Source organism: Epargyreus clarus, unplaced genomic scaffold (assembly GCF_041222505.1).
Source record: "Epargyreus clarus isolate Ecla_fem2 unplaced genomic scaffold, WU_Ecla_fem_2.2 ptg000010l, whole genome shotgun sequence".
In the NCBI taxonomy this organism is placed as follows: domain Eukaryota; kingdom Metazoa; phylum Arthropoda; class Insecta; order Lepidoptera; family Hesperiidae; genus Epargyreus; species Epargyreus clarus.
The window spans coordinates 11238716-11247144 of record NW_027332218.1 but is presented as its reverse complement, the minus strand read 5'-3'; positions in this window follow the sequence as shown (position 1 = coordinate 11247144).

The following is an 8429-nucleotide window of genomic DNA, read 5'->3' as shown; positions in this document are numbered from 1 at the left end:
CTATATCTTACATTACTGGAAAATCGCGGTATAATTTAATAAATAAATCAGGTAATATTAAATTAAACTCAAAATGTTAACTTAAATTATTTAATAATTTACAAGTTATTGACAATTAAATTAAATCCAGATTGGGTCAGCCTCACATCCGTTTCAATCAGTTTCAACCCAATTGATTTTAATTTTCAAAATAACTAAAGATTGCTTTATATTATACATTGTATGCACATCAAGTGAGATTATAATAGAACAGTATCGCATACGATCTGTTATGGCTACGTCTTAACAGTCAGTAGGGTGCAGTTAACAGAAATTCAATTATAAGTTTTAGTTCACTTGAGGCAAAGACTATGCACAGAACAGTAGTTCCAATTGATTATTTGATTGAGATCTTTAGTAAGTTCTCCGCTAGTCTTCATTGTTGCCATCTTAAGACATCTCCCAGTCATAAGGAGAAACATGGGCCTAACTGTGGGGCATAAAAAAGATTGATTTTTTTTTTATTTTTAGTACGTTTAATTATTTTCCCTATTAAATGTCAGGTTTGATCTTTGGTATATTTGTATATTGTCTATCTAAAAGATCTTTGGAGATTTGTGTTTTTTATAATTTCTGATAATGAAATAAAATTGAATTGCGTCAAACTCGTTATTTTAGTCATTTGAGGTCGTACGTTATTATTAAACAGTACTTATTTTATTAGATAGTAATTACTTTCGAAGATGGTGGAACCCTTTGTGGTTTGACTCCGGCGGCACCACCGACACACGTATTTCTGCCTAATAACACCAGTGTTAGGCGCTGCTGCGTTCCGTTTTAAAGGGTGTGGTAAGGGAGATATACTTTTCCGAGGCGTTCCAGCCTAGTTATCAAGGGTAGTGGCGCATCTGTGGTCGAACTCAGGTAGAAATATCTAAGCCTATCTGGGGTTGATTACAGATGTCCATGGGCGGCAGTAGCCACTTACCATCAGGTGGACTGCATGATCGTCTGCTACTTCTATAATATAAAAAATAAAAATAATATATTCTGAAGTTTCTGATGATTTTACACATATCATAAGGAATATTGATTTACTTTTCAAACTCAGACCGAAATTTAAGTTAGCAATTCTGTATATATTTAATCTTTGCATTTCATGCTTTATGGCATACGTCGCCCAGTTGACTCATAACCTGAGATCCAGTTAAGTTTGCGATGCGGTCGTCTTACAGTCTTCGTGTGGTCCAAATAACAAGCGACAGCGATTACTAAATCCACAGCAGACATCTACGCTTATACCTATCTCATAACACATATATTTATTTAGTATAAAAAATGTATGCATGGATGCCATTTAATAAGTTTATATTTTTTGACTTTAAAAATAACTAAAAATCATGTATCATATCAGAGACACTTTAAAATAAACCCAAAGAATCTATTAATAGTCCTACTACTTGCATGCCGCAAAATAAATTCCACATATTTTGAAAGCTTCGTAATACAAAAGAGTGCATTTATGTACGTTTCTCCCTGAAATTATATAGATTGAGACAGAGCTAAACAAAACTGGCGCCGTTTTGGATTAGGCTGATATATTCACATTTTAATTTACCAGCTAAAAAGAAATAGCTGGTAAAAGTTTAAATTCTTAATTAAAACTCGCTTAAGCCTCTTATCTTAGACCATCCACCAAAACGCTCGAGTTAATTGCCCATGAGGAATAAATCCAGCGATTGATTCATACGAAAGAGATCATAAACGTTCAAATAAATAATGAATAATATGAATTTATCGCGACAGCTCTTACCAGTCAAAATAAAAATTCTCGTAAGGTCTTGAATTTATGTAATGTTAAGAGACATTAACTTTTTATAGTTTAATTCTTTGTCTTTACGTGATATCTTTTTCTGACTCAAAAAATGCTGATGACAGTTGATATCCTTTACTTATATATAAAATTGAGATAGGTGCTAACAATAGCGGATTGATCGTCGGACGATGGCCGCTAAAACAACAAATATTAAAAATAAAAAAAGTTTGAAAGTAGTTGGGCATCGCCATACAAGAAACAGCAATTTTTCACTGTATCTACCGAACTGAAATAGGTAAGTAGTTAAAATTTTCACAATATACTTCTATGGCTGCTATGATAACAAATATTACAAATATTAAAAAAATGCGTTTTGGTGGTACGGAACCCTCCATGTGCGAGCTCGGCTCGAACTTACCCAATTGGTTGGACGTAGTTATGCAAAATAGATCCAACCACAAAAACTAGCTTTTGAGAAAATAGGTATTTTAGTAAAAGTTAAATTGCTTAAGTTATGGTTGGTATCACTGATATATGTATATTTTAAAAGAAAAAATGTACCATGCAGCCTGAATATATTTTGCATATACGAAAGTTGAGAGATGCCATTTGATAGTAACTAAAACGACTGTTTTTGTGGGTCGGATCCATTTTGTATAACTACGTCCAATTATTACTGAAATTATATAAATGACAAAAAGCTACATAAACTCAATAACAAGGATCTGCGTAAAATCTAACAGACTCGAAAACCTCATAAGTGTACACAAGTAAATGTAAGTGAAAAAAAAATAAGTGTCACAAAAAAATAATCACACATAACAATACAAGTGATCCCTCATCTCGTTTGAAATTGGTTGACAATTTTCACACTTGCCGCAATGCTAAGTGTCAATCTGATACCGCTTTTGTTGCGGAGTTTTGGAGCGAAAAAATCTTTTATTGCAATCATTTGGGGCTGCTATTATGAGGGCTCGAAGCGCCTATACTTCGTAGTTGAAAAGTTTAATATTTATTTAGAATGACATGAATGAATTAAATTTCAAAGCAGTTAAATATCAGTGTCATTAAACGTTTTTTGGGTAGGTACTTAGTTGTTATTTTATCTAGTTCAAAATTTCAAATCCACTTTTCAATTACTTCCCGATTTATTATCATTACAAACATACTATAAATACATTGAAAATGCAGTAAGATATATATATGGAATTAATCTGATGATGAAAAATAAAAAAACAGGCTATACATAACGGGCGATATCAAACTATAAAATAAAAAAATATATAGGTCTATAACTATACTAAACTATAGTTTGGTTAGTTGCGTCCTTAGCTCATAGCTAAGGACGCAACTAACCAAACTATAGTCCGATTCATAATTAGGTGTCCAAAATGTAAACAACAGTTGACCTATCAAGAAAATACGTTTCAAATGATAGTTTCTTATTTTTGGCGATATTAAAGTAATAAAGGATAATAAAATAATGGTCTAAATATATCAATTCACATTTTCCAATATTTATATTACCTCAATTTCGCTTCATACGGTAATAATAATAAAAAAAAGGTTTATGGTGGTTACACAATCGGATTACAAAACATTTCTTGTGCCGCCATTTTTAAGTTTCGTAAAAGTTTTTTGTTGCGTTTGTTAAAGTTTTTGTTTCTTGTTATTCTGTTAGGGTTTAGAATACCTGTAATCGTATTTTGACAGTGACATTTTGGACACCTTATTATGAATCAGATTATAATTGCAATAGTACTAACCTAAATAATAATAATACTTATAATAGTACTCGTACTAACCTAAATTTGCGAAGCGGGCTATAATTATACAACTAGTAGTAAGAAAACTCTTTTCAGAAATTTTATAATTTCAACAGAAAAAAGTCGTACTTATACAGGCATATCCAAGCAGGGTGGCTTGTTAAAATTGGTACGTATTTATGCGCGTGAGTGGTTTCTGGTGACAAGTGATTCAACGAGGGATTATAATACTTGACGAGTGTTTCGGATTAGTTGCCACCCATCCGACATCTGTTCAATTAGTACGCAAGGACCACTTGCTTGATTGAAAAAATGCTTATTATTTACGCATTGTATTGTGGAAGTTATACCGAAATTGATATCTAATTTTAATACATGTTTCATAAACACATTCCTCGCCATCGACCCGTTACTATCCCACTGCTGGGCCTTGGGTCTCGTGTTAGAGTGAGAGTGGGCTTCGGCCAATTGCGAATTGGTAGACTTTACATATCTTTTAATTTTTTTTAAAAGAACTCAGAGGTTTCTAGTTTTTCTCGCGATGTTTTCCTCCGCCATTATAACATAATGATGATAATATTAATTTTGATAACCACTATGTCATATAACAAAGATGAGGAGTACTAATACTCTGTTGTCAAAAAACAATAATGGATCTATTTAATTTACGTAGCATTTATGGTGAAGTTAGAACATGTGTAAAAAATAATGTAGTAAGTGAAACATTTTTGTGATTTTCGAATATGGGTGTACTGGATTAAAAAAAAATAGATTAGACAAGTATTATGGAACAAAAAGGTACTCTCAAAACCCTTAGTGTGGTTTTCTTAACTTAAAAATCTCATAAGATTTTCAACGATTCAGTTAATTAACTAGGCTTAGAACGAAAAATAATATTTCCACAAAATAAATAGTAGGTAAATTACACGATATTAAAACCTTATTTATACGTATACTTCTTCCAGATAAACTTCTCTTAACTCAAACATTTTCTCAAAGCGTTTCCTGAAATAACATTCCTTCAGTCAACTCATTAGGGTGAATAGGGTGCAAAGATCACGGCTCAGTGTTTGGATTATAAACAGAAAAAGTCTGATAATGTCTGTTTGACAATACGACATAGTCTAATTGTGTTTGTTTTACGTGGCTCTTGTTGGATGAAAATGTTATTAGAATGTTAGTATACAGCCTTATTTTAACAAGGCACTGTAGAGTAGAACACCGCCAATTATTGTGAACTTAATTCCTCCACCACCTTTCGTATTTTTGAATAATTATTTACATTGTTATAATGTACCGTACCGAGACTATTAACATATCATTTGAAAGATAAAATGTAATCTATATCTTTCAGTAAATCTAAGTAGCAAATATACTACGTGCAGTCTACTGTAATCAACATCAGATGGAATTGAGGTTGTAATTGAGGTCGGTTACAGGTGCGTTGATACTTTGATGTGTTGTTATGGCGCCTAACATAAGTATCTTCTTTACCACACCCTCCCAAACAAGAACTCAGCACGTCTTAAAATCACTGTTATAACGCAAAAAAATGGCAATGTATCACTGTCGTCAAACCACAAAAGGTATAAACGCCTTGAACTTTTACCTGTTCAACATTAATTAATGAAATTACTTACTCGTATATATTACTCTAACATTATTATTGATCAGAGATAAACCTAATAAATGTCGACATCGCGTTTATTTACGCATTACATTACTATTACACTAAAACACAAATTGAAAAATTGGTGCATAAGCTGTTTTTAATTCAATTAATGAATGTAAAACAAAAACAATTTGTGCCCTCCCACACCTCTTTAAATAAATACATTTTAATGCAATAATTGCAACTTGGACACACTGTCCTGATGGCGTCCATTTAATTTGATCACGTGACAAATGTCGAAGTGACAGATGCTGTTCTATGATGGTTACCATAGAGCATTGACAATTAGAATTCCCTAAGATATTTTTTAGAATTATTTTACTATCTGTACTACTTATTGTACAAAAAATGGAACAAAAGAAGATTTTTTTAATGACTCAATATGTTCAAATACACACTTATGTTATGTGTAAAAAAATTGATCCCAAATAATTTCATCCCTTCAAAACTAATCCGTTGCTAAAATATAATGTGGAGTTACAGTTTTGGTTTCACGTCTTTTCGTTGTTAATATGTATTATTCTCTACTTTCATGTTACAATAACGTTTCTAGTGATGCATAACTCTATGATATACCCAATAATATTAAATAGGAGCTATATTTCTGTGTGGTACTTGGTACTAAGGGCTCTGTTATGAACCTGTGCCGTAATAAATAATTTGAACTTTATTCCAATGTCATAACGAAAATTAGATATATGGTTCGGTATCGTTGACATGATAAGGGTGGGATGACACTGTCATTAATTTATTAGTCTATTTTGAAATTAGCTACTGTTTTCCAATCTGTTTTCACGATAATTTGGACGCGTGTCCATAATTTTGCAGAAAAAAAAATAGTTTCAATCAACTTAGTATTTTTTATTAGATTTAATGAATGGCCGACTGATGACTGGTACGACGCTCTTACTTTGGCCTCTCGCGTTCACCCATTAAATTCCCGACCACGCCTGACGTTGCTTAACTTTGCAGATTCCGTTTCTTATGATTATTGCAGTTTTTCTTGTTCCGTAATCGATTTTTATTGCTACCTTTGGTCTGACCTTTTAATATTGTAACATACAAGTAAATTTTATTTCCTAAAACTAATTTACTGATACATTCCTGTAAAGTCTGCACAATCGATAGTTATTAGTACCAAACGGGGCATCGCGTGACCAAAAACGAAAATTATGAATCGCAATAAATACAAACAGTAAGTACCCTGTATTGCGATATAATTGGCAATTGGGGATGGCCACTGGGGTTCGTGGCCATTAAAATTAGCTTACGTCTAATTACTTCACCACCGGTGGCCTGATGGTCAAAGTTGATTAAGGTGAAAGGTTTATTATTTTGTTTATTGATACACCGACAGACTAATTAGCACATATTATAAGATACCTATTTTATAGTAATGCCTTAATTATAAGTTTCTATTTAACTTGCCTTGTTCGTTCGTATAGCAGGTCAAATCTTGCAACTGAATTCTAAACCATTTGGAGGAAGAGGACTAAATAGGAACGCCTCGGATAAGTATACATCTTTTACCACATCCTTTATTAGGCAAAAATAGGTGTGGCGATGGTGCCTCCGAAGCCGTACCACAAACGGCTCTACCATCTTCAAAGGTTTACCTGAGATTAGTAAAGGCTAAATTTTAATGTCTCACATAAAATACTTAAACCTTATAATTATTACCTATCTTAAACATCCATAAAAAATTATATAGCGATAATCCAACCTATCCTATCTTATTATTTAGGGGAAGTGACCAGAGATATATTACAGTAATTATATTTTACCAGATTTCAACCGGGATTCACTCGAGTCCTGGTCTAAATAAAATGGTTAGCATTGCCGTTTATAGCACGGACGAGAGAAAAGCACTTAGTGTAATTAGATTGCGGAAAATACTCGGACTGTGCCATCGCGCACTTGTATACAGGATGTTTCAGAACAAAAATAATTAATTATAACAAAAGAGATAATTATTTTCCTCGTATGCAATATTTAACGTTTTTTACTTGATCAGTACAAAGTAAATATTGATAAGGCTCAATACTGCAGTATATATGAGAAATAATAATTGTATAATGACTTTAATGTCACATTTATTAATGTAGATTATAAAAAAAGATTAAAAGTAGGTACTTGTTATAAATTAGCCATTGCTTAAAAATGACATATTTTTATGAACGAAACAATACTCTAACTATTACCTATATTTAACAAGGTTTTTTGGCATGATTTTCAAATGCCTTTTCATATTGGCTTTCCATACTTCATGAAGCATTGCATTAATTGTATCATAACTTTATTCCAGAAAAAAATACACTAACTCATAAAAATAAGTACATCATACAAAATACTCACATGTTTGTAACATTCACGTTAATTATTCTGAAATTAAAATCCAGAAGCACTAAAACAAATGCTTTAGCAGCATCTAAATAAACAGAAGTTTGCACGCCGGATAAAATTTCCCAAACATGTTCCCGGCTTAATTAAACGCCAGTCCGGTGTACACGCTCACGTATTAAACAATTGTACGATGCAACTGAAGACAAAGCGTCCTGTAAACCTATCAGCTCACATTTAATTAGCTCCGTTGTTTTGTTCAGCGTATCTGGAATACGTTTTAACTGTGTATTAAATTATGGTATGAATTATATACTGTTTGTTTTTTGTACAATGGAATTTTTGATGTGAAACATCTATAGCCGCACGTAAAACCGATTTCTGGCGTGGCGACGCATGCCGTGGCGACGCCACGCTATACGGTGGTATATATATACAGTCTATATGCAGTAGTGTGTACGGTGAGGCGACGCGTCGCCATGCGCAATCGAATTCAATAAATAGTCATCGTTATCTGGAAAAAAATCGAAATATTTTATTTTATCATTATGACATATTTAGTTCCTATCACAATATGTTCTTTTCTGCATATTACTTTTACAAAATAATGTCGATGTTTCACATCTGCCAGGCGTCCCGTGACGGCTCACATTTTTTTTTATGTATTTGGGCTAGTTTATAAATCGGCCGTTTAGTATTACAAATTGTAATGAATGTGCTGATTTCATTCTCCTCTTTTTTTTACTTAGATTCAGTATAGATGCGGATTTAATATTTTAGTTTTTGTTTATTAATTGAAAATTGCTTGTTTAAACGTATTTTGAACAATAATACAACATCTGTTTAATCGAAGTTT